The sequence below is a fragment of the Physella acuta genome, unplaced genomic scaffold (genome assembly GCF_028476545.2).
Source record: "Physella acuta isolate Inbredline_101_S28 unplaced genomic scaffold, ASM2847654v3 ptg000104l, whole genome shotgun sequence".
In the NCBI taxonomy this organism is placed as follows: Eukaryota; Metazoa; Mollusca; class Gastropoda; family Physidae; genus Physella; species Physella acuta.
The window spans coordinates 430,074-453,693 of record NW_026731624.1 but is presented as its reverse complement, the minus strand read 5'-3'; the positions used below and the strand labels follow the sequence as shown (position 1 = coordinate 453,693).

General features: G+C 39.1%; 21 non-coding genes across 21 annotated transcripts; all 21 read left to right on the top strand.

The window, feature by feature from the left end:
* Positions 1–521: 521 nt before the first annotated feature.
* On the top strand, positions 522–594 carry Trnaa-agc (transfer RNA alanine (anticodon AGC)). The gene has a single exon. It is a non-coding gene; the product is annotated as a tRNA-Ala (tRNA).
* A 319-nt stretch (positions 595–913) lies between these two features.
* Trnaa-ugc (transfer RNA alanine (anticodon UGC)) lies at positions 914–986 on the top strand. Its single transcript has one exon. It is a non-coding gene; the product is annotated as a tRNA-Ala (tRNA).
* An 898-nt stretch (positions 987–1,884) lies between these two features.
* Positions 1,885–1,957, top strand: Trnaa-ugc (transfer RNA alanine (anticodon UGC)). The gene has a single exon. It is a non-coding gene; the product is annotated as a tRNA-Ala (tRNA).
* Positions 1,958–2,856: 899 nt separating this feature from the next.
* Positions 2,857–2,929, top strand: Trnaa-ugc (transfer RNA alanine (anticodon UGC)). The gene has a single exon. It is a non-coding gene; the product is annotated as a tRNA-Ala (tRNA).
* Positions 2,930–3,437: 508 nt separating this feature from the next.
* Trnaa-agc (transfer RNA alanine (anticodon AGC)) lies at positions 3,438–3,510 on the top strand. Its single transcript has one exon. It is a non-coding gene; the product is annotated as a tRNA-Ala (tRNA).
* A 319-nt stretch (positions 3,511–3,829) lies between these two features.
* Trnaa-ugc (transfer RNA alanine (anticodon UGC)) lies at positions 3,830–3,902 on the top strand. Its single transcript has one exon. It is a non-coding gene; the product is annotated as a tRNA-Ala (tRNA).
* Positions 3,903–4,800: 898 nt separating this feature from the next.
* On the top strand, positions 4,801–4,873 carry Trnaa-ugc (transfer RNA alanine (anticodon UGC)). The gene has a single exon. It is a non-coding gene; the product is annotated as a tRNA-Ala (tRNA).
* Positions 4,874–5,771: 898 nt separating this feature from the next.
* Positions 5,772–5,844, top strand: Trnaa-ugc (transfer RNA alanine (anticodon UGC)). Its single transcript has one exon. It is a non-coding gene; the product is annotated as a tRNA-Ala (tRNA).
* A 508-nt stretch (positions 5,845–6,352) lies between these two features.
* On the top strand, positions 6,353–6,425 carry Trnaa-agc (transfer RNA alanine (anticodon AGC)). The gene has a single exon. It is a non-coding gene; the product is annotated as a tRNA-Ala (tRNA).
* Positions 6,426–6,745: 320 nt separating this feature from the next.
* Positions 6,746–6,818, top strand: Trnaa-ugc (transfer RNA alanine (anticodon UGC)). The gene has a single exon. It is a non-coding gene; the product is annotated as a tRNA-Ala (tRNA).
* Positions 6,819–7,716: 898 nt separating this feature from the next.
* On the top strand, positions 7,717–7,789 carry Trnaa-ugc (transfer RNA alanine (anticodon UGC)). The gene has a single exon. It is a non-coding gene; the product is annotated as a tRNA-Ala (tRNA).
* Positions 7,790–8,687: 898 nt separating this feature from the next.
* On the top strand, positions 8,688–8,760 carry Trnaa-ugc (transfer RNA alanine (anticodon UGC)). Its single transcript has one exon. It is a non-coding gene; the product is annotated as a tRNA-Ala (tRNA).
* A 508-nt stretch (positions 8,761–9,268) lies between these two features.
* Positions 9,269–9,341, top strand: Trnaa-agc (transfer RNA alanine (anticodon AGC)). Its single transcript has one exon. It is a non-coding gene; the product is annotated as a tRNA-Ala (tRNA).
* A 319-nt stretch (positions 9,342–9,660) lies between these two features.
* Positions 9,661–9,733, top strand: Trnaa-ugc (transfer RNA alanine (anticodon UGC)). Its single transcript has one exon. It is a non-coding gene; the product is annotated as a tRNA-Ala (tRNA).
* An 898-nt stretch (positions 9,734–10,631) lies between these two features.
* Trnaa-ugc (transfer RNA alanine (anticodon UGC)) lies at positions 10,632–10,704 on the top strand. Its single transcript has one exon. It is a non-coding gene; the product is annotated as a tRNA-Ala (tRNA).
* Positions 10,705–11,213: 509 nt separating this feature from the next.
* Positions 11,214–11,286, top strand: Trnaa-agc (transfer RNA alanine (anticodon AGC)). The gene has a single exon. It is a non-coding gene; the product is annotated as a tRNA-Ala (tRNA).
* A 1,290-nt stretch (positions 11,287–12,576) lies between these two features.
* Trnaa-ugc (transfer RNA alanine (anticodon UGC)) lies at positions 12,577–12,649 on the top strand. Its single transcript has one exon. It is a non-coding gene; the product is annotated as a tRNA-Ala (tRNA).
* An 898-nt stretch (positions 12,650–13,547) lies between these two features.
* Trnaa-ugc (transfer RNA alanine (anticodon UGC)) lies at positions 13,548–13,620 on the top strand. Its single transcript has one exon. It is a non-coding gene; the product is annotated as a tRNA-Ala (tRNA).
* A 901-nt stretch (positions 13,621–14,521) lies between these two features.
* Positions 14,522–14,594, top strand: Trnaa-ugc (transfer RNA alanine (anticodon UGC)). Its single transcript has one exon. It is a non-coding gene; the product is annotated as a tRNA-Ala (tRNA).
* Positions 14,595–15,495: 901 nt separating this feature from the next.
* On the top strand, positions 15,496–15,568 carry Trnaa-ugc (transfer RNA alanine (anticodon UGC)). Its single transcript has one exon. It is a non-coding gene; the product is annotated as a tRNA-Ala (tRNA).
* Positions 15,569–16,075: 507 nt separating this feature from the next.
* Trnaa-agc (transfer RNA alanine (anticodon AGC)) lies at positions 16,076–16,148 on the top strand. The gene has a single exon. It is a non-coding gene; the product is annotated as a tRNA-Ala (tRNA).
* The last annotated feature ends 7,472 nt before the right edge of the window (positions 16,149–23,620 follow it).

Here is a 23,620-nt window from a genome sequence, read left to right as displayed (position 1 = left end):
CCCCGCAGCTCCATTTTGGCTCTCTTTTTACCCGCAGCCTTTTTAATAAAAATATATTAGTTACTGATATTTAAAAGCAAGCTGCTCATAGCTTAATTGTGATCACTACATACGGCTCTTGGCAGTTTTTACAAGTCTTTTGATTTCATGAATACTGTTTTGTTTTAAAATAAGCATATTTTAAAGAGACAGTAGATATTTTTTTTTTAAATAACACAAGCGGCCAAGCAACTTCTCACTATATTGTATACCGTACGTGGTGTTCGCTTTTAAGCGTGACATTGAAACATGTTTACAAATGACAGTACTTTTGTACAAGAATGTATGTTGTAATTGTTTATTCGCTTCCTTGACCATCGAAGCATGCTACTTGTATGAAAACTTTTTTCATCAATAACGACTGGAATCAACAGAGGTTGGAGGAAAAAGTTAAATAGGTATGTATGCTCTAATGAATAGGCTTCGTGTAACCAGCTAGATGCTGCATAGTCGTTTATGTACGCTTGCTTGAGGTGCACATCGGGGCTGTAGCTCAAGTGGTAGAGCGCTCGCTTAGCATGTGAGAGGTACGGGGATCGATACCCCGCTGCTCCAGTGATACTACTTTTTTTTAATATAATAGGTTTTATCCACTTTGTGTGTATGCCTTTTGAGTGCAAATCATGTTTTCCTACCCGATATAGATGATTTTAGTTAATGTGTTTTAAGCAACTTCAAGTACCATCTACTGGTGGCAGTATGCTACCTATTTTGAAACATCTCGACCCCAATACTTACAAAGACAAAATAGGCACTGAAATTAAAACAAAATCCGTTTTTCCTTCGAAAGATTAATCTGTTCTCACGTGTTGGCCAAGTCAAACGCTGGAGGGTCTGGACAACATTGAATACATTTTCGCCATGATAGACAACAGGGGTTGTAGCTCAAGTGGTAGAGCGCTCGCTTTGCATGTGAGAGGTACGGGGATCGATACCCCGCAGCTCCATTTTGGCTCTCTTTTTACCCGCAGCCTTTTTAATAAAAATATATTAGTTACTGATATTTAAAAGCAAGCTGCTCATAGCTTAATTGTGATCACTACATACGGCTCTGTGCAGTTTTTACAAGTCTTTTGATTTCATGAATACTGTTTTGTTTTAAAATAAGCATATTTTAAAGAGACAGTAGATATTTTTTTTTAAATAACACAAGCGGCCAAGCAACTTCTCACCATATTGTATACCGTACGTGGTGTTCGCTTTTAAGCGTGACATTGAAACATGTTTACAAATGACAGTACTTTTGTACAAGAATGTATGTTGTAATTGTTTATTCGCTTCCTTGACCATCGAAGCATGCTACTTGTATGAAAACTTTTTTCATCAATAACGACTGGAATCAACAGAGGTTGGAGGAAAAAGTTAAATAGGTATGTATGCTCTAATGAATAGGCTTCGTGTAACCAGCTAGATGCTGCATAGTCGTTTATGTACGCTTGCTTGAGGTGTACATCGGGGTTGTAGCTCAAGTGGTAGAGCACTCGCTTAGCATGTGAGAGGTACGGGAATCGATACCCCGCTGCTCCAGTGATACTACTTTTTTTAATATAATAGGTTTTATCCACTTTGTGTGTATGCCTTTTGAGTGCAAATCATGTTTTCCTACCGGATATAGATGATTTTAGTTAATGTGTTTTAAGCAACTTCAAGTACCATCTACTGGTGGCAGTATGCTACCTATTTTGAAACATCTCGACCCCAATACTTACAAAGACAAAATAGGCACTGAAATTAAAACAAAATCCGTTTTTCCTTCGAAAGATTAATCTGTTCTCACGTGTTGGCCAAGTCAAACGCTGGAGGGTCTGGACAACATTGAATACATTTTCGCCATGATAGACAACAGGGGTTGTAGCTCAAGTGGTAGAGCGCTCGCTTTGCATGTGAGAGGTACGGGGATCGATACCCCGCAGCTCCATTTTGGCTCTCTTTTTACCCGCAGCCTTTTTAATAAAAATATATTAGTTACTGATATTTAAAAGCAAGCTGCTCATAGCTTAATTGTGATCACTACATACGGCTCTGTGCAGTTTTTACAAGTCTTTTGATTTCATGAATACTGTTTTGTTTTAAAATAAGCATATTTTAAAGAGACAGTAGATATTTTTTTTTAAATAACACAAGCGGCCAAGCAACTTCTCACCATATTGTATACCGTACGTGGTGTTCGCTTTTAAGCGTGACATTGAAACATGTTTACAAATGACAGTACTTTTGTACAAGAATGTATGTTGTAATTGTTTATTCGCTTCCTTGACCATCGAAGCATGCTACTTGTATGAAAACTTTTTTCATCAATAACGACTGGAATCAACAGAGGTTGGAGGAAAAAGTTAAATAGGTATGTATGCTCTAATGAATAGGCTTCGTGTAACCAGCTAGATGCTGCATAGTCGTTTATGTACGCTTGCTTGAGGTGTACATCGGGGTTGTAGCTCAAGTGGTAGAGCACTCGCTTAGCATGTGAGAGGTACGGGAATCGATACCCCGCTGCTCCAGTGATACTACTTTTTTTTAATATAATAGGTTTTATCCACTTTGTGTGTATGCCTTTTGAGTGCAAATCATGCTTTCCTACCGGATATAGATGATTTTAGTTAATGTGTTTTAAGCAACTTCAAGTACCATCTACTGGTGGCAGTATGCTACCTATTTTGAAACATCTCGACCCCAATACTTACAAAGACAAAATAGGCACTGAAATTAAAACAAAATCTGTTTTTCCTTCGAAAGATTAATCTGTTCTCACGTGTTGGCCAAGTCAAACGCTGGAGGGTCTGGACAACATTGAATACATTTTCGCCATGATAGACAACAGGGGTTGTAGCTCAAGTGGTAGAGCGCTCGCTTTGCATGTGAGAGGTACGGGGATCGATACCCCGCAGCTCCATTTTGGCTCTCTTTTTACCCGCAGCCTTTTTAATAAAAATATATTAGTTACTGATATTTAAAAGCAAGCTGCTCATAGCTTAATTGTGATCACTACATACGGCTCTTGGCAGTTTTTACAAGTCTTTTGATTTCATGAATACTGTTTTGTTTTAAAATAAGCATATTTTAAAGAGACAGTAGATATTTTTTTTTTAAATAACACAAGCGGCCAAGCAACTTCTCACTATATTGTATACCGTACGTGGTGTTCGCTTTTAAGCGTGACATTGAAACATGTTTACAAATGACAGTACTTTTGTACAAGAATGTATGTTGTAATTGTTTATTCGCTTCCTTGACCATCGAAGCATGCTACTTGTATGAAAACTTTTTTCATCAATAACGACTGGAATCAACAGAGGTTGGAGGAAAAAGTTAAATAGGTATGTATGCTCTAATGAATAGGCTTCGTGTAACCAGCTAGATGCTGCATAGTCGTTTATGTACGCTTGCTTGAGGTGCACATCGGGGCTGTAGCTCAAGTGGTAGAGCGCTCGCTTAGCATGTGAGAGGTACGGGGATCGATACCCCGCTGCTCCAGTGATACTACTTTTTTTTAATATAATAGGTTTTATCCACTTTGTGTGTATGCCTTTTGAGTGCAAATCATGTTTTCCTACCCGATATAGATGATTTTAGTTAATGTGTTTTAAGCAACTTCAAGTACCATCTACTGGTGGCAGTATGCTACCTATTTTGAAACATCTCGACCCCAATACTTACAAAGACAAAATAGGCACTGAAATTAAAACAAAATCCGTTTTTCCTTCGAAAGATTAATCTGTTCTCACGTGTTGGCCAAGTCAAACGCTGGAGGGTCTGGACAACATTGAATACATTTTCGCCATGATAGACAACAGGGGTTGTAGCTCAAGTGGTAGAGCGCTCGCTTTGCATGTGAGAGGTACGGGGATCGATACCCCGCAGCTCCATTTTGGCTCTCTTTTTACCCGCAGCCTTTTTAATAAAAATATATTAGTTACTGATATTTAAAAGCAAGCTGCTCATAGCTTAATTGTGATCACTACATACGGCTCTGTGCAGTTTTTACAAGTCTTTTGATTTCATGAATACTGTTTTGTTTTAAAATAAGCATATTTTAAAGAGACAGTAGATATTTTTTTTTAAATAACACAAGCGGCCAAGCAACTTCTCACCATATTGTATACCGTACGTGGTGTTCGCTTTTAAGCGTGACATTGAAACATGTTTACAAATGACAGTACTTTTGTACAAGAATGTATGTTGTAATTGTTTATTCGCTTCCTTGACCATCGAAGCATGCTACTTGTATGAAAACTTTTTTCATCAATAACGACTGGAATCAACAGAGGTTGGAGGAAAAAGTTAAATAGGTATGTATGCTCTAATGAATAGGCTTCGTGTAACCAGCTAGATGCTGCATAGTCGTTTATGTACGCTTGCTTGAGGTGTACATCGGGGTTGTAGCTCAAGTGGTAGAGCACTCGCTTAGCATGTGAGAGGTACGGGAATCGATACCCCGCTGCTCCAGTGATACTACTTTTTTTAATATAATAGGTTTTATCCACTTTGTGTGTATGCCTTTTGAGTGCAAATCATGTTTTCCTACCGGATATAGATGATTTTAGTTAATGTGTTTTAAGCAACTTCAAGTACCATCTACTGGTGGCAGTATGCTACCTATTTTGAAACATCTCGACCCCAATACTTACAAAGACAAAATAGGCACTGAAATTAAAACAAAATCCGTTTTTCCTTCGAAAGATTAATCTGTTCTCACGTGTTGGCCAAGTCAAACGCTGGAGGGTCTGGACAACATTGAATACATTTTCGCCATGATAGACAACAGGGGTTGTAGCTCAAGTGGTAGAGCGCTCGCTTTGCATGTGAGAGGTACGGGGATCGATACCCCGCAGCTCCATTTTGGCTCTCTTTTTACCCGCAGCCTTTTTAATAAAAATATATTAGTTACTGATATTTAAAAGCAAGCTGCTCATAGCTTAATTGTGATCACTACATACGGCTCTGTGCAGTTTTTACAAGTCTTTTGATTTCATGAATACTGTTTTGTTTTAAAATAAGCATATTTTAAAGAGACAGTAGATATTTTTTTTAAATAACACAAGCGGCCAAGCAACTTCTCACCATATTGTATACCGTACGTGGTGTTCGCTTTTAAGCGTGACATTGAAACATGTTTACAAATGACAGTACTTTTGTACAAGAATGTATGTTGTAATTGTTTATTCGCTTCCTTGACCATCGAAGCATGCTACTTGTATGAAAACTTTTTTCATCAATAACGACTGGAATCAACAGAGGTTGGAGGAAAAAGTTAAATAGGTATGTATGCTCTAATGAATAGGCTTCGTGTAACCAGCTAGATGCTGCATAGTCGTTTATGTACGCTTGCTTGAGGTGTACATCGGGGTTGTAGCTCAAGTGGTAGAGCACTCGCTTAGCATGTGAGAGGTACGGGAATCGATACCCCGCTGCTCCAGTGATACTACTTTTTTTTAATATAATAGGTTTTATCCACTTTGTGTGTATGCCTTTTGAGTGCAAATCATGTTTTCCTACCGGATATAGATGATTTTAGTTAATGTGTTTTAAGCAACTTCAAGTACCATCTACTGGTGGCAGTATGCTACCTATTTTGAAACATCTCGACCCCAATACTTACAAAGACAAAATAGGCACTGAAATTAAAACAAAATCTGTTTTTCCTTCGAAAGATTAATCTGTTCTCACGTGTTGGCCAAGTCAAACGCTGGAGGGTCTGGACAACATTGAATACATTTTCGCCATGATAGACAACAGGGGTTGTAGCTCAAGTGGTAGAGCGCTCGCTTTGCATGTGAGAGGTACGGGGATCGATACCCCGCAGCTCCATTTTGGCTCTCTTTTTACCCGCAGCCTTTTTAATAAAAATATATTAGTTACTGATATTTAAAAGCAAGCTGCTCATAGCTTAATTGTGATCACTACATACGGCTCTTGGCAGTTTTTACAAGTCTTTTGATTTCATGAATACTGTTTTGTTTTAAAATAAGCATATTTTAAAGAGACAGTAGATATTTTTTTTTTAAATAACACAAGCGGCCAAGCAACTTCTCACTATATTGTATACCGTACGTGGTGTTCGCTTTTAAGCGTGACATTGAAACATGTTTACAAATGACAGTACTTTTGTACAAGAATGTATGTTGTAATTGTTTATTCGCTTCCTTGACCATCGAAGCATGCTACTTGTATGAAAACTTTTTTCATCAATAACGACTGGAATCAACAGAGGTTGGAGGAAAAAGTTAAATAGGTATGTATGCTCTAATGAATAGGCTTCGTGTAACCAGCTAGATGCTGCATAGTCGTTTATGTACGCTTGCTTGAGGTGCACATCGGGGCTGTAGCTCAAGTGGTAGAGCGCTCGCTTAGCATGTGAGAGGTACGGGGATCGATACCCCGCTGCTCCAGTGATACTACTTTTTTTTTAATATAATAGGTTTTATCCACTTTGTGTGTATGCCTTTTGAGTGCAAATCATGTTTTCCTACCCGATATAGATGATTTTAGTTAATGTGTTTTAAGCAACTTCAAGTACCATCTACTGGTGGCAGTATGCTACCTATTTTGAAACATCTCGACCCCAATACTTACAAAGACAAAATAGGCACTGAAATTAAAACAAAATCCGTTTTTCCTTCGAAAGATTAATCTGTTCTCACGTGTTGGCCAAGTCAAACGCTGGAGGGTCTGGACAACATTGAATACATTTTCGCCATGATAGACAACAGGGGTTGTAGCTCAAGTGGTAGAGCGCTCGCTTTGCATGTGAGAGGTACGGGGATCGATACCCCGCAGCTCCATTTTGGCTCTCTTTTTACCCGCAGCCTTTTTAATAAAAATATATTAGTTACTGATATTTAAAAGCAAGCTGCTCATAGCTTAATTGTGATCACTACATACGGCTCTGTGCAGTTTTTACAAGTCTTTTGATTTCATGAATACTGTTTTGTTTTAAAATAAGCATATTTTAAAGAGACAGTAGATATTTTTTTTTAAATAACACAAGCGGCCAAGCAACTTCTCACCATATTGTATACCGTACGTGGTGTTCGCTTTTAAGCGTGACATTGAAACATGTTTACAAATGACAGTACTTTTGTACAAGAATGTATGTTGTAATTGTTTATTCGCTTCCTTGACCATCGAAGCATGCTACTTGTATGAAAACTTTTTTCATCAATAACGACTGGAATCAACAGAGGTTGGAGGAAAAAGTTAAATAGGTATGTATGCTCTAATGAATAGGCTTCGTGTAACCAGCTAGATGCTGCATAGTCGTTTATGTACGCTTGCTTGAGGTGTACATCGGGGTTGTAGCTCAAGTGGTAGAGCACTCGCTTAGCATGTGAGAGGTACGGGAATCGATACCCCGCTGCTCCAGTGATACTACTTTTTTTAATATAATAGGTTTTATCCACTTTGTGTGTATGCCTTTTGAGTGCAAATCATGTTTTCCTACCGGATATAGATGATTTTAGTTAATGTGTTTTAAGCAACTTCAAGTACCATCTACTGGTGGCAGTATGCTACCTATTTTGAAACATCTCGACCCCAATACTTACAAAGACAAAATAGGCACTGAAATTAAAACAAAATCCGTTTTTCCTTCGAAAGATTAATCTGTTCTCACGTGTTGGCCAAGTCAAACGCTGGAGGGTCTGGACAACATTGAATACATTTTCGCCATGATAGACAACAGGGGTTGTAGCTCAAGTGGTAGAGCGCTCGCTTTGCATGTGAGAGGTACGGGGATCGATACCCCGCAGCTCCATTTTGGCTCTCTTTTTACCCGCAGCCTTTTTAATAAAAATATATTAGTTACTGATATTTAAAAGCAAGCTGCTCATAGCTTAATTGTGATCACTACATACGGCTCTGTGCAGTTTTTACAAGTCTTTTGATTTCATGAATACTGTTTTGTTTTAAAATAAGCATATTTTAAAGAGACAGTAGATATTTTTTTTAAATAACACAAGCGGCCAAGCAACTTCTCACCATATTGTATACCGTACGTGGTGTTCGCTTTTAAGCGTGACATTGAAACATGTTTACAAATGACAGTACTTTTGTACAAGAATGTATGTTGTAATTGTTTATTCGCTTCCTTGACCATCGAAGCATGCTACTTGTATGAAAACTTTTTTCATCAATAACGACTGGAATCAACAGAGGTTGGAGGAAAAAGTTAAATAGGTATGTATGCTCTAATGAATAGGCTTCGTGTAACCAGCTAGATGCTGCATAGTCGTTTATGTACGCTTGCTTGAGGTGTACATCGGGGTTGTAGCTCAAGTGGTAGAGCACTCGCTTAGCATGTGAGAGGTACGGGAATCGATACCCCGCTGCTCCAGTGATACTACTTTTTTTTAATATAATAGGTTTTATCCACTTTGTGTGTATGCCTTTTGAGTGCAAATCATGTTTTCCTACCGGATATAGATGATTTTAGTTAATGTGTTTTAAGCAACTTCAAGTACCATCTACTGGTGGCAGTATGCTACCTATTTTGAAACATCTCGACCCCAATACTTACAAAGACAAAATAGGCACTGAAATTAAAACAAAATCTGTTTTTCCTTCGAAAGATTAATCTGTTCTCACGTGTTGGCCAAGTCAAACGCTGGAGGGTCTGGACAACATTGAATACATTTTCGCCATGATAGACAACAGGGGTTGTAGCTCAAGTGGTAGAGCGCTCGCTTTGCATGTGAGAGGTACGGGGATCGATACCCCGCAGCTCCATTTTGGCTCTCTTTTTACCCGCAGCCTTTTTAATAAAAATATATTAGTTACTGATATTTAAAAGCAAGCTGCTCATAGCTTAATTGTGATCACTACATACGGCTCTTGGCAGTTTTTACAAGTCTTTTGATTTCATGAATACTGTTTTGTTTTAAAATAAGCATATTTTAAAGAGACAGTAGATATTTTTTTTTTAAATAACACAAGCGGCCAAGCAACTTCTCACTATATTGTATACCGTACGTGGTGTTCGCTTTTAAGCGTGACATTGAAACATGTTTACAAATGACAGTACTTTTGTACAAGAATGTATGTTGTAATTGTTTATTCGCTTCCTTGACCATCGAAGCATGCTACTTGTATGAAAACTTTTTTCATCAATAACGACTGGAATCAACAGAGGTTGGAGGAAAAAGTTAAATAGGTATGTATGCTCTAATGAATAGGCTTCGTGTAACCAGCTAGATGCTGCATAGTCGTTTATGTACGCTTGCTTGAGGTGCACATCGGGGCTGTAGCTCAAGTGGTAGAGCGCTCGCTTAGCATGTGAGAGGTACGGGGATCGATACCCCGCTGCTCCAGTGATACTACTTTTTTTTAATATAATAGGTTTTATCCACTTTGTGTGTATGCCTTTTGAGTGCAAATCATGTTTTCCTACCCGATATAGATGATTTTAGTTAATGTGTTTTAAGCAACTTCAAGTACCATCTACTGGTGGCAGTATGCTACCTATTTTGAAACATCTCGACCCCAATACTTACAAAGACAAAATAGGCACTGAAATTAAAACAAAATCCGTTTTTCCTTCGAAAGATTAATCTGTTCTCACGTGTTGGCCAAGTCAAACGCTGGAGGGTCTGGACAACATTGAATACATTTTCGCCATGATAGACAACAGGGGTTGTAGCTCAAGTGGTAGAGCGCTCGCTTTGCATGTGAGAGGTACGGGGATCGATACCCCGCAGCTCCATTTTGGCTCTCTTTTTACCCGCAGCCTTTTTAATAAAAATATATTAGTTACTGATATTTAAAAGCAAGCTGCTCATAGCTTAATTGTGATCACTACATACGGCTCTGTGCAGTTTTTACAAGTCTTTTGATTTCATGAATACTGTTTTGTTTTAAAATAAGCATATTTTAAAGAGACAGTAGATATTTTTTTTTAAATAACACAAGCGGCCAAGCAACTTCTCACCATATTGTATACCGTACGTGGTGTTCGCTTTTAAGCGTGACATTGAAACATGTTTACAAATGACAGTACTTTTGTACAAGAATGTATGTTGTAATTGTTTATTCGCTTCCTTGACCATCGAAGCATGCTACTTGTATGAAAACTTTTTTCATCAATAACGACTGGAATCAACAGAGGTTGGAGGAAAAAGTTAAATAGGTATGTATGCTCTAATGAATAGGCTTCGTGTAACCAGCTAGATGCTGCATAGTCGTTTATGTACGCTTGCTTGAGGTGTACATCGGGGTTGTAGCTCAAGTGGTAGAGCACTCGCTTAGCATGTGAGAGGTACGGGAATCGATACCCCGCTGCTCCAGTGATACTACTTTTTTTAATATAATAGGTTTTATCCACTTTGTGTGTATGCCTTTTGAGTGCAAATCATGTTTTCCTACCGGATATAGATGATTTTAGTTAATGTGTTTTAAGCAACTTCAAGTACCATCTACTGGTGGCAGTATGCTACCTATTTTGAAACATCTCGACCCCAATACTTACAAAGACAAAATAGGCACTGAAATTAAAACAAAATCCGTTTTTCCTTCGAAAGATTAATCTGTTCTCACGTGTTGGCCAAGTCAAACGCTGGAGGGTCTGGACAACATTGAATACATTTTCGCCATGATAGACAACAGGGGTTGTAGCTCAAGTGGTAGAGCGCTCGCTTTGCATGTGAGAGGTACGGGGATCGATACCCCGCAGCTCCATTTTGGCTCTCTTTTTACCCGCAGCCTTTTTAATAAAAATATATTAGTTACTGATATTTAAAAGCAAGCTGCTCATAGCTTAATTGTGATCACTACATACGGCTCTTGGCAGTTTTTACAAGTCTTTTGATTTCATGAATACTGTTTTGTTTTAAAATAAGCATATTTTAAAGAGACAGTAGATATTTTTTTTTTTAAATAACACAAGCGGCCAAGCAACTTCTCACTATATTGTATACCGTAGGTGGTGTTCGCTTTTAAGCGTGACATTGAAACATGTTTACAAATGACAGTACTTTTGTACAAGAATGTATGTTGTAATTGTTTATTCGCTTCCTTGACCATCGAAGCATGCTACTTGTATGAAAACTTTTTTCATCAATAACGACTGGAATCAACAGAGGTTGGAGGAAAAAGTTAAATAGGTATGTATGCTCTAATGAATAGGCTTCGTGTAACCAGCTAGATGCTGCATAGTCGTTTATGTACGCTTGCTTGAGGTGCACATCGGGGCTGTAGCTCAAGTGGTAGAGCGCTCGCTTAGCATGTGAGAGGTACGGGGATCGATACCCCGCTGCTCCAGTGATACTACTTTTTTTTAATATAATAGGTTTTATCCACTTTGTGTGTATGCCTTTTGAGTGCAAATCATGTTTTCCTACCGGATATAGATGATTTTAGTTAATGTGTTTTAAGCAACTTCAAGTACCATCTACTGGTGGCAGTATGCTACCTATTTTGAAACATCTCGACCCCAATACTTACAAAGACAAAATAGGCACTGAAATTAAAACAAAATCTGTTTTTCCTTCGAAAGATTAATCTGTTCTCACGTGTTGGCCAAGTCAAACGCTGGAGGGTCTGGACAACATTGAATACATTTTCGCCATGATAGACAACAAGGGTTGTAGCTCAAGTGGTAGAGCGCTCGCTTTGCATGTGAGAGGTACGGGGATCGATACCACGCAGCTCCATTTTGGCTCTCTTTTTACCCGCAGCCTTTTTAATAAAAATATATTAGTTACTGATATTTAAAAGCAAGCTGCTCATAGCTTAATTGTGATCACTACATACGGCTCTTGGCAGTTTTTACAAGTCTTTTGATTTCATGAATACTGTTTTGTTTTAAAATAAGCATATTTTAAAGAGACAGTAGATATTTTTTTTTAAATAACACAAGCGGCCAAGCAACTTCTCACCATATTGTATACCGTACGTGGTGTTCGCTTTTAAGCGTGACATTGAAACATGTTTACAAATGACAGTACTTTTGTACAAGAATGTATGTTGTAATTGTTTATTCGCTTCCTTGACCATCGAAGCATGCTACTTGTATGAAAACTTTTTTCATCAATAACGACTGGAATCAACAGAGGTTGGAGGAAAAAGTTAAATAGGTATGTATGCTCTAATGAATAGGCTTCGTGTAACCAGCTAGATGCTGCATAGTCGTTTATGTACGCTTGCTTGAGGTGTACATCGGGGTTGTAGCTCAAGTGGTAGAGCACTCGCTTAGCATGTGAGAGGTACGGGAATCGATACCCCGCTGCTCCAGTGATACTACTTTTTTTAATATAATAGGTTTTATCCACTTTGTGTGTATGCCTTTTGAGTGCAAATCATGTTTTCCTACCGGATATAGATGATTTTAGTTAATGTGTTTTAAGCAACTTCAAGTACCATCTACTGGTGGCAGTATGCTACCTATTTTGAAACATCTCGACCCCAATACTTACAAAGACAAAATAGGCACTGAAATTAAAACAAAATCCGTTTTTCCTTCGAAAGATTAATCTGTTCTCACGTGTTGGCCAAGTCAAACGCTGGAGGGTCTGGACAACATTGAATACATTTTCGCCATGATAGACAACAGGGGTTGTAGCTCAAGTGGTAGAGCGCTCGCTTTGCATGTGAGAGGTACGGGGATCGATACCCCGCAGCTCCATTTTGGCTCTCTTTTTACCCGCAGCCTTTTTAATAAAAATATATTAGTTACTGATATTTAAAAGCAAGCTGCTCATAGCTTAATTGTGATCACTACATACGGCTCTGTGCAGTTTTTACAAGTCTTTTGATTTCATGAATACTGTTTTGTTTTAAAATAAGCATATTTTAAAGAGACAGTAGATATTTTTTTTAAATAACACAAGCGGCCAAGCAACTTCTCACCATATTGTATACCGTACGTGGTGTTCGCTTTTAAGCGTGACATTGAAACATGTTTACAAATGACAGTACTTTTGTACAAGAATGTATGTTGTAATTGTTTATTCGCTTCCTTGACCATCGAAGCATGCTACTTGTATGAAAACTTTTTTCATCAATAACGACTGGAATCAACAGAGGTTGGAGGAAAAAGTTAAATAGGTATGTATGCTCTAATGAATAGGCTTCGTGTAACCAGCTAGATGCTGCATAGTCGTTTATGTACGCTTGCTTGAGGTGTACATCGGGGTTGTAGCTCAAGTGGTAGAGCACTCGCTTAGCATGTGAGAGGTACGGGAATCGATACCCCGCTGCTCCAGTGATACTACTTTTTTTTAATATAATAGGTTTTATCCACTTTGTGTGTATGCCTTTTGAGTGCAAATCATGTTTTCCTACCGGATATAGATGATTTTAGTTAATGTGTTTTAAGCAACTTCAAGTACCATCTACTGGTGGCAGTATGCTACCTATTTTGAAACATCTCGACCCCAATACTTACAAAGACAAAATAGGCACTGAAATTAAAACAAAATCCGTTTTTCCTTCTAAAGATTAATCTGTTCTCACGTGTTGGCCAAGTCAAACGCTGGAGGGTCTGGACAACATTGAATACATTTTCGCCATGATAGACAACAGGGGTTGTAGCTCAAGTGGTAGAGCGCTCGCTTTGCATGTGAGAGGTACGGGGATCGATACCCCGCAGCTCCATTTTGGCTCTCTTTTTACCCGCAGCCTTTTTAATAAAAATATATTAGTTACTGATATTTAAAAGCAAGCTGCTCATAGCTTAATTGTGATCACTACATACGGCTCTTGGCAGTTTTTACAAGTCTTTTGATTTCATGAATACTGTTTTGTTTTAAAATAAGCATATTTTAAAGAGACAGTAGATATTTTTTTTTTAAATAACACAAGCGGCCAAGCAACTTCTCACTATATTGTATACCGTACGTGGTGTTCGCTTTTAAGCGTGACATTGAAACATGTTTACAAATGACAGTACTTTTGTACAAGAATGTATGTTGTAATTGTTTATTCGCTTCCTTGACCATCGAAGCATGCTACTTGTATGAAAACTTTTTTCATCAATAACGACTGGAATCAACAGAGGTTGGAGGAAAAAGTTAAATAGGTATGTATGCTCTAATGAATAGGCTTCGTGTAACCAGCTAGATGCTGCATAGTCGTTTATGTACGCTTGCTTGAGGTGCACATCGGGGCTGTAGCTCAAGTGGTAGAGCGCTCGCTTAGCATGTGAGAGGTACGGGAATCGATACCCCGCTGCTCCAGTGATACTACTTTTTTTTTAATATAATAGGTTTTATCCACTTTGTGTGTATGCCTTTTGAGTGCAAATCATGTTTTCCTACCGGATATAGATGATTTTAGTTAATGTGTTTTAAGCAACTTCAAGTACCATCTACTGGTGGCAGTATGCTACCTATTTTGAAACATCTCGACCCCAATACTTACAAAGACAAAATAGGCACTGAAATTAAAACAAAATCCGTTTTTCCTTCGAAAGATTAATCTGTTCTCACGTGTTGGCCAAGTCAAACGCTGGAGGGTCTGGACAACATTGAATACATTTTCGCCATGATAGACAACAGGGGTTGTAGCTCAAGTGGTAGAGCGCTCGCTTTGCATGTGAGAGGTACGGGGATCGATACCCCGCAGCTCCATTTTGGCTCTCTTTTTACCCGCAGCCTTTTTAATAAAAATATATTAGTTACTGATATTTAAAAGCAAGCTGCTCATAGCTTAATTGTGATCACTACATACGGCTCTTGGCAGTTTTTACAAGTCTTTTGATTTCATGAATACTGTTTTGTTTTAAAATAAGCATATTTTAAAGAGACAGTAGATATTTTTTTTTTAAATAACACAAGCGGCCAAGCAACTTCTCACTATATTGTATACCGTACGTGGTGTTCGCTTTTAAGCGTGACATTGAAACATGTTTACAAATGACAGTACTTTTGTACAAGAATGTATGTTGTAATTGTTTATTCGCTTCCTTGACCATCGAAGCATGCTACTTGTATGAAAACTTTTTTCATCAATAACGACTGGAATCAACAGAGGTTGGAGGAAAAAGTTAAATAGGTATGTATGCTCTAATGAATAGGCTTCGTGTAACCAGCTAGATGCTGCATAGTCGTTTATGTACGCTTGCTTGAGGTGCACATCGGGGCTGTAGCTCAAGTGGTAGAGCGCTCGCTTAGCATGTGAGAGGTACGGGAATCGATACCCCGCTGCTCCAGTGATACTACTTTTTTTTTAATATAATAGGTTTTATCCACTTTGTGTGTATGCCTTTTGAGTGCAAATCATGTTTTCCTACCGGATATAGATGATTTTAGTTAATGTGTTTTAAGCAACTTCAAGTACCATCTACTGGTGGCAGTATGCTACCTATTTTGAAACATCTCGACCCCAATACTTACAAAGACAAAATAGGCACTGAAATTAAAACAAAATCCGTTTTTCCTTCGAAAGATTAATCTGTTCTCACGTGTTGGCCAAGTCAAACGCTGGAGGGTCTGGACAACATTGAATACATTTTCGCCATGATAGACAACAGGGGTTGTAGCTCAAGTGGTAGAGCGCTCGCTTTGCATGTGAGAGGTACGGGGATCGATACCCCGCAGCTCCATTTTGGCTCTCTTTTTACCCGCAGCCTTTTTAATAAAAATATATTAGTTACTGATATTTAAAAGCAAGCTGCTCATAGCTTAATTGTGATCACTACATACGGCTCTTGGCAGTTTTTACAAGTCTTTTGATTTCATGAATACTGTTTTGTTTTAAAATAAGCATATTTTAAAGAGACAGTAGATATTTTTTTTTAAATAACACAAGCGGCCAAGCAACTTCTCACTATATTGTATACCGTAGGTGGTGTTCGCTTTTAAGCGTGACATTGAAACATGTTTACAAATGACAGTACTTTTGTACAAGAATGTATGTTGTAATTGTTTATTCGCTTCCTTGACCATCGAAGCATGCTACTTGTATGAAAACTTTTTTCATCAATAACGACTGGAATCAACAGAGGTTGGAGGAAAAAGTTAAATAGGTATGTATGCTCTAATGAATAGGCTTCGTGTAACCAGCTAGATGCTGCATAGTCGTTTATGTACGCTTGCTTGAGGTGCACATCGGGGCTGTAGCTCAAGTGGTAGAGCGCTCGCTTAGCATGTGAGAGGTACGGGGATCGATACCCCGCTGCTCCAGTGATACTACTTTTTTTTAATATAATAGGTTTTATCCACTTTGTGTGTATGCCTTTTGAGTGCAAATCATGTTTTCCTACCGGATATAGATGATTTTAGTTAATGTGTTTTAAGCAACTTCAAGTACCATCTACTGGTGGCAGTATGCTACCTATTTTGAAACATCTCGACCCCAATACTTACAAAGACAAAATAGGCACTGAAATTAAAACAAAATCTGTTTTTCCTTCGAAAGATTAATCTGTTCTCACGTGTTGGCCAAGTCAAACGCTGGAGGGTCTGGACAACATTGAATATATTTTCGCCATGATAGACAACAGGGGTTGTAGCTCAAGTGGTAGAGCGCTCGCTTTGCATGTGAGAGGTACGGGGATCGATACCACGCAGCTCCATTTTGGCTCTCTTTTTACCCGCAGCCTTTTTAATAAAAATATATTAGTTACTGATATTTAAAAGCAAGCTGCTCATAGCTTAATTGTGATCACTACATACGGCTCTTGGCAGTTTTTACAAGTCTTTTGATTTCATGAATACTGTTTTGTTTTAAAATAAGCATATTTTAAAGAGACAGTAGATATTTTTTTTAAATAACACAAGCGGCCAAGCAACTTCTCACTATATTGTATACCGTACGTGGTGTTCGCTTTTAAGCGTGACATTGAAACATGTTTACAAATGACAGTACTTTTGTACAAGAATGTATGTTGTAATTGTTTATATATATATATATATATATATATATATATATATATATATATATATATATATATATAATATATATATATATATATATATATATATATATATATATATATATATATATATATATATATATATATGTGTTGTGTGTGTGGGTTAATCGTTTTAGAAGAATTATTTAATAATATATTACTTTGCCAGCCGTTTTCGAGTATTATCGTTTACGGTTGTTTACTGTCTATGTGCTCATAATGATAAAATGTGACAAACTGTGTACCATTGTTTCACAAGCTCCTCAAGGCATGACGAAATGACGTCACAACTAATTGGATTACTTGACAAGTGGGGGTTGGAGGGGTGGTGGGGTGGCTGTGTTTATCTGAACATCGCCATAGGTCAATTAGTGACCATTGTTAAGTGTGAAACTTGAGACAGGCGTTTAAGAAGGGCTATAAATAGGCAACTATTTACCCAGTCCTACACGGTGTGTTAATGTTTGGGTTAGCTTGGTAAACATGGGGGATATTTGGATTGGTGTAATCCTTCTGTGGCGTGTTTGTCGATTATAGACTACTATGCCATCTTATCACACTCCGTAGATCTTTGGTTTTAAAAAATTAAAAAATCATATTAAATGATACAAATAGTTTTCCAAACTTGGGTGTGAATACACATGTAGATCAACCGAATAGCAGCTCAACACAGAGCATAATAAAAGACGTTGATGATATAACTTTATTAGTCCTACGCGAAATAAAGTATTTCAGAGACCTGCATAGTAACTTCACAAACCAAAACAGTTTGTTTTTAAAACAATTTCAATAATTAATAGGGATAAAAAAACATTTTTATATGGTTGAATTTCCAACTTTAGCTCTAGTTAAATAACAAGTAATGGCTAACACATTCAACACCACCCTTTTCACCACATGGATTACATGAGTCGTGTAGGCTCAGCTATTTACTACCTTTGACCACGGCTTAAAATTCAAACGTGTACGATTGCGAATCTTTAATCAGGGATTACATACAAGACGTGAAGGCCTCAACATTAGGATCATTGACCCCTGGGTAAAAATCAAACGTGTACCATTACGAATCTTTGACCAATGGTTACACCAGCCAACACATTCCAGCCGTGTACCAATGAGGATCCCGCCATTCAAGCGTCCAGTGTTCCACGCCAGCGGGGACGAAGAGTGGTGTTGACACGTCCAACACGCCATCAACGTAATCAAGCGTGTCCGTGTACTCGTGTAGGGGCGAACACTACATGTTTGGTGTACACGCTTACCGCTGTGCTGCCAATGGTCACTCAAAAGTTGACCACACATACAGTGGCACTTATAACTACACACTCTGCTCAATTAGCGCAATATAATTCTTTGTAATTGTAAAAAATCAAATTTTAGAAAATCAGTTAACATATTCGTATACTTATTCGGATGTGTCTTTATGAAATAATGGGATACAAGCTACTCAAACTTCGGAAAATGTAATGTGTGTTACACCCAAGCCACAAGTCGTCGATCAATCAGTTCAGTAAGTTGATTTCGATTTCTAATGAACAATTTAATTTACGAAGTGTCTATTCACTGTGCAATAGCTTACAATGATGGCACTAAGTTAAGCATTCTTCAAATTGGTATAGTCGATAATTCATATGGAAGAAAATATAAGCCTAGGCCTAAAGCAAACTTTTTTTGAGCGACCAAATATATTCAGGTTTTCTTTCCCAGAAGTGGAATTTGTTCTTCTAAACCGATTGTTTGCACGTTAAAATCAAATAGCACTAATGTAAAGCATTATCGCGTTAAATGTATTGTATTTCTGAGGCTGTGGGCATAATGCTAATCAGGTTAAAAGTACAGTCAACATTGTTTTATGGGGGCTCGTGTAGAAGTCTTCCTACACTAGGTGAATCGTGAAGGCTAGGTAATCGCAGGTCAGCATTAAGTAGATATACGAAGTAGATATAAGCATGTATGAAGCAGATCTCGGCATGTATGAAGCAGATCTCGGCATGTATGAAGTAGATGTCTGTATGTGAAGGCCTGGGAAATTGCAAATTTCTTGCAACAATAACATAAGTTTGTGGCGACAGGCAGCCTCGGTGTTTTCCACACAAGAAAGAGGGTGTGGGGAAATTGCGAGACGCGAAAAGCGAAATGGCGAGACGGGAAAATGCGCGAAGGGTGCGAAAACGGTCGGTCACGTGACTTTTTGTCTCGCATTTTACCACAACCCGATACTTACGCTGGGTGGTGTTGAAATGCGAAGATTTCTGCGAAAAATTTACCGCACCCGATTTTCAGTGGTATTTGGTCCAGACTTCAAAGACGCTTTAATTACATTGTTAAAACTTCCGATTTTACCGTCGCTAGACATACTGATGATTTGTCCTCCCCCCATCTTTTGTGTCGACTTGGAATACCACCTTGTTCAAAACCGCCCGAAATACCGCCGACGATAGATCAACTTCTGTCTTTTGTGTGGAACGCCGAGGCCGCCTGATTTACCGTCTTTGAAGATCACCATGCCGCCGCAAACATTTTGTATTGTTGCATAGAAATGTCTGATGAGGGGGAGGGTGGGGGGTAGATGTTGTGACGTCACACTATAAAAAAGCAGTGTTAGAAAAAGAATTTTAGACGTTATTTCCCGTTTTAGAAAACTGTTTTAATAAATTGTAATAGGAATTGATTAAAATACTCTATTTTGAAAGAAAGTAGACAAGATTTTGGAAACATATCGATGTAGGCCTAAAAAAAATTCAACTACAATTTTGAGGGGGGGGGGGTTGTAAGCTGAGGTGTGATGTCATTTTAGTGGAGGGGAAAGGATCTGGATTTTTGTGAATATGTGTGGGGGAGGGGGTAATAATCGTCATTTATGAATGACCCCTTTTAGCTATTAAATGGTAGTTTTGTCGATAGCAGACTTTATTCAGATTATCTACAGACGCACATTTTTTTTACCATTATGTTCATATTCGTGTTCTGTGTTAGCACAGTATAAATGAGAGTCTAATGAACTGGGTTGGATGTACTATGTGTGAAAGATGGTGTGACGAGGTGTGTTTGATTAGTGCTAGGACTGTTTCAGAAGATTTTGTTTGTGAATTTTGTTTGTAATTAAAATTATTTAATAAAAAAAAATTACACTTTTTAGAATTGTTTATACTTTTATACGGGTTAGTTTTAAAAATTAATGTCGACTGAGACGGGATTTTCCTCTCGCTAACGAGAGCGGGCGATGACAGTGGCACAGCAACGATGTTAGGATTTTTAATAGATCTATCTATCTTCTTAGTATCTATATATATAATGAAATCTAGATAAAAAATAATAACATACAACACTCGTGTTAAAGGGTATGGCTACATGCTAGTTTATTTTAAAACAAAAAAAAATAATTTAAATAAATAAAGATGAAAAAAGCATGAATTTTTTTTTCGCAAAAAGTGTCTCGCTATTTACCCTTGATTCCGCAGGTATGTCTCGCATTATCTTCTCGCATTTTCCCGCCTCGTCATTTCGCTTTTCGCGTCTCGCAATTTCCCAACACCCATAGAAAGAAGTTGATCTTTCGTCGGCGGTATTTCGGACGGTTTCGAACAAGGTGGTTTTCTAAGTCTACACAAAAGATGGTTAAGTTGACAAAACATCAGAATGTCTAGCGACGGAATAATCGGAAGTTTTAACAATGTAAACGAAACGTCTTTGAAGTCTGCATCAAATATAGCTGTAAATCGGTATCGGTAAAATTTTCGCAGACAACTTCGCATCCTACCACCACCCTCCTACGTAAGTATCGGGTGGTGGTAAAATGCGAGGCAATAATATCAAGTGACCGGCGGTTTTCGCGCCCTTCTCGCAGTTTACCACCTCGCCATTTTGCTTTTCGCGTCTCGCAGTTTCCCAGCACCCGAAGTAAATATCAGCATGTATGAAGTAGATCTCCGCATAAAGATTGATTTAACATGAAGTAGATCTAAGCATGAAGTAGACTAAGCATGAATCAGATCTAAGCATGAAGTAGATATAAGCATTAAATTGACATATGCTTGGGTCTGAATCTGAGTTCCTCAGACTCGTAGCAATCACGAATATAAGAGATGTTTCTTTCTTTTCAGGGCGAGCCTTCAATGCCCTGACCGCTGGTACCACGTGACATCACCACTGCCTGTGGACTCTTGGTTCTTTAGACAACACATCAGGACTTAATCAGGTTACCGCTGTCAGACACAAACGCCATCTAGCCTCGAGTGAGTCTAATACATCAACACACTCATCACCAATATTCCAGCCCTCGGCGCCAATGTTCCAACATTGACTACAACGACGCGACAACCACCAAACCAAACACAAGTAGATCACAACTGACATCACTGAATGGGTCCTGGAAGACCCTCTCAAAATGGAGACTTTCTTTCTTCAGAGATTTCTAGCACTGATCTGTCGACATCTTCGTATAACTCCTTCATCCAAGGCACTCTAGATTTTCCCGAGAACCTAAATATAGCCATGACCTACAGCGGGTTAGCCACATCCAACGCAAATCAACAGAGCGCAGCAGCAAATGTATGCACGGCGTCTGCTGTTGTCTCTTTCTGTCCACCCAGCATGATTTATGCGCAGTGTTCTGATTCTGTCGAGAGCCGAGACTTTCGGTCAGCTGACAACAGCGGCGTCCCACACGAACTGGCACCAGCAACATTGCACCAACAGTACACATACATTCCGGGAAGTGATGCCGACACGAGAGCCCAGCGGAGCCGGATCCGGTTTTTGGCAACTTCTACTGCCTTTGTCGAAGAGGAGGAGATGGCAAGTGAAGATGGAAGCGTAAACCCCGAAGCTACGAATGATAATCAAGGCAAACGTAATGCCTCTCCTTCAAAAAGCAAAAATGCTGTTGATGTATTAGAGTATGTGATGATAAAGGTTTGTTTTAAGTTTTTATTCTTTTATGGTCTCCGCTGTTCTAACTTCTCATTTACAGCAAATTTAAAGACTAGATAGGATAGGCGTGGTTGTGCTGGTAAAGCTCATGGTAGCTGAATCCTTAAGTCCTGAGTTGGAACGCCCGGACATATCAGGTTCAATAGCTGGGGATAGCAACCCATGCAAGAGAAAAAAAACTCCAAAGACAAAAATCACCGCCTTGTAGTTTTTTCTTTGGAAACTCACTATGGAAGCGAATTCAGAAAGACTGGTTGAAATCGAAGTCAGTGGCCTGTATGGCACACTATGCATCTCTCCATCGGGGGGGGGGGGGGGGGGGGGGCTCTGCCCCAGAGACGTAGCGACCCTTCCCGGCGCCCGGGGACAAACTTTCGATTTGCACCCCCCTTCCCTCGAACTTTTCATTTGCTCCCCCCCCCCCCTCAAACTTTCGATTTGCACCCCCCCCCCAAACTTTCGATTTGCACCCCCCCCAAACTTTCGATTTGCACCCCCCCCTCGAACTTTTCATTTGCACCCCCCTCAAACTTTCAATTTGGTGCCCCCTCTAAGGTCGGCGCCCGGGGACATATGTCCGCCCCCCCCTCGCTACGCCTCTGCTCTGCCCCCCCCCTCCCCGATCGAAATGGAATTTATACAGAAAAATTATACTTTTAACGGTGTCCGCCCCCTGGCAATTTTAGTTCGCCCCATCGAAAATTTCATGTGCCCCCCCCCCCCCCCCCCCCCCGAGAAAAAAGTATGGAAGAAACACTCCACATACATCGTTGTAATTCGTAGTTTGAGGACATTTCTTTCAACAATTTTGCAGGAAGGATTACAATACTTTCTCTATACTTCGTACACGAGAAAGTAAAACTAACGATTGTCAAGTCCTCGCTACTTTACCTAAAGCAATAACTCGGCTGCTACCACTGTGAGCTAAACTCGCGATAGTCTAGATGTGTGATGATAACATATTGGACCCACCTCTCATTGCCCACCCTATATTCTTAACACACCCTTAACACTGTAGAGGCCTTTGGGCCTATGTGACGTTAACTAGCTGTGCTTGTGTGGTCACGCTCCACTGAGATAACTCCTTGTTTACACGACACTTGCGATAGCTTCATTTGGTGTTAGACATTTAATCCAAGACTTCGGTGATCTCACTCGAAGTACCCCTCTATATCTGCCCCACCTCACGCCACCGCAGAGATTTTTTTGGTGGATTGGAGGGGTAACAATAAACACAGTGACCTCCAGTATTTTACTAAATAAAAGTTGCTCGCCCAAGTTACTCTGGGTTGTTAGTGTTACACATGGTTGTATAACATTTGAGGCCAATCAGGTTGCACCATGATAGAGAAGTACTCATTTCTGTCATCCAAGTCAACAGCAATTAAGGTCAGAGTTTCTTCCAGCCATCTCTTGGAGGGGGGGGGGGGTGTCTAAGCGCCCCCCCCCCCCGATGAAATGGAATTTATATAGAAAAAAATATTTTTACTAGTGTCCGCCTCCACCCCGGAAAATATGCCCCCCCCCCACGGAGAAAATGAAATTTATATAAAAAATATATACTTTTAACAGTGTCCGCCCCCCCCCCCCCCGAAGAAAGTCTACCCCCCCCCCGAAAATTTTAAGTGCCCCGCCCCCCCCGGAGAAAAAAGGTCTGGAAGAAACACTGATTGTTACACGGGTATTGGTTACGACACAGCTAGTTGATCCAATTTCTTACAATTAAGCCATAATGTAATGCTTATATTAATTTTTTACAGTGAAAGACTCTTTAATATAAGAGGAAGAGCAGTTAGAATAGTAGCATAT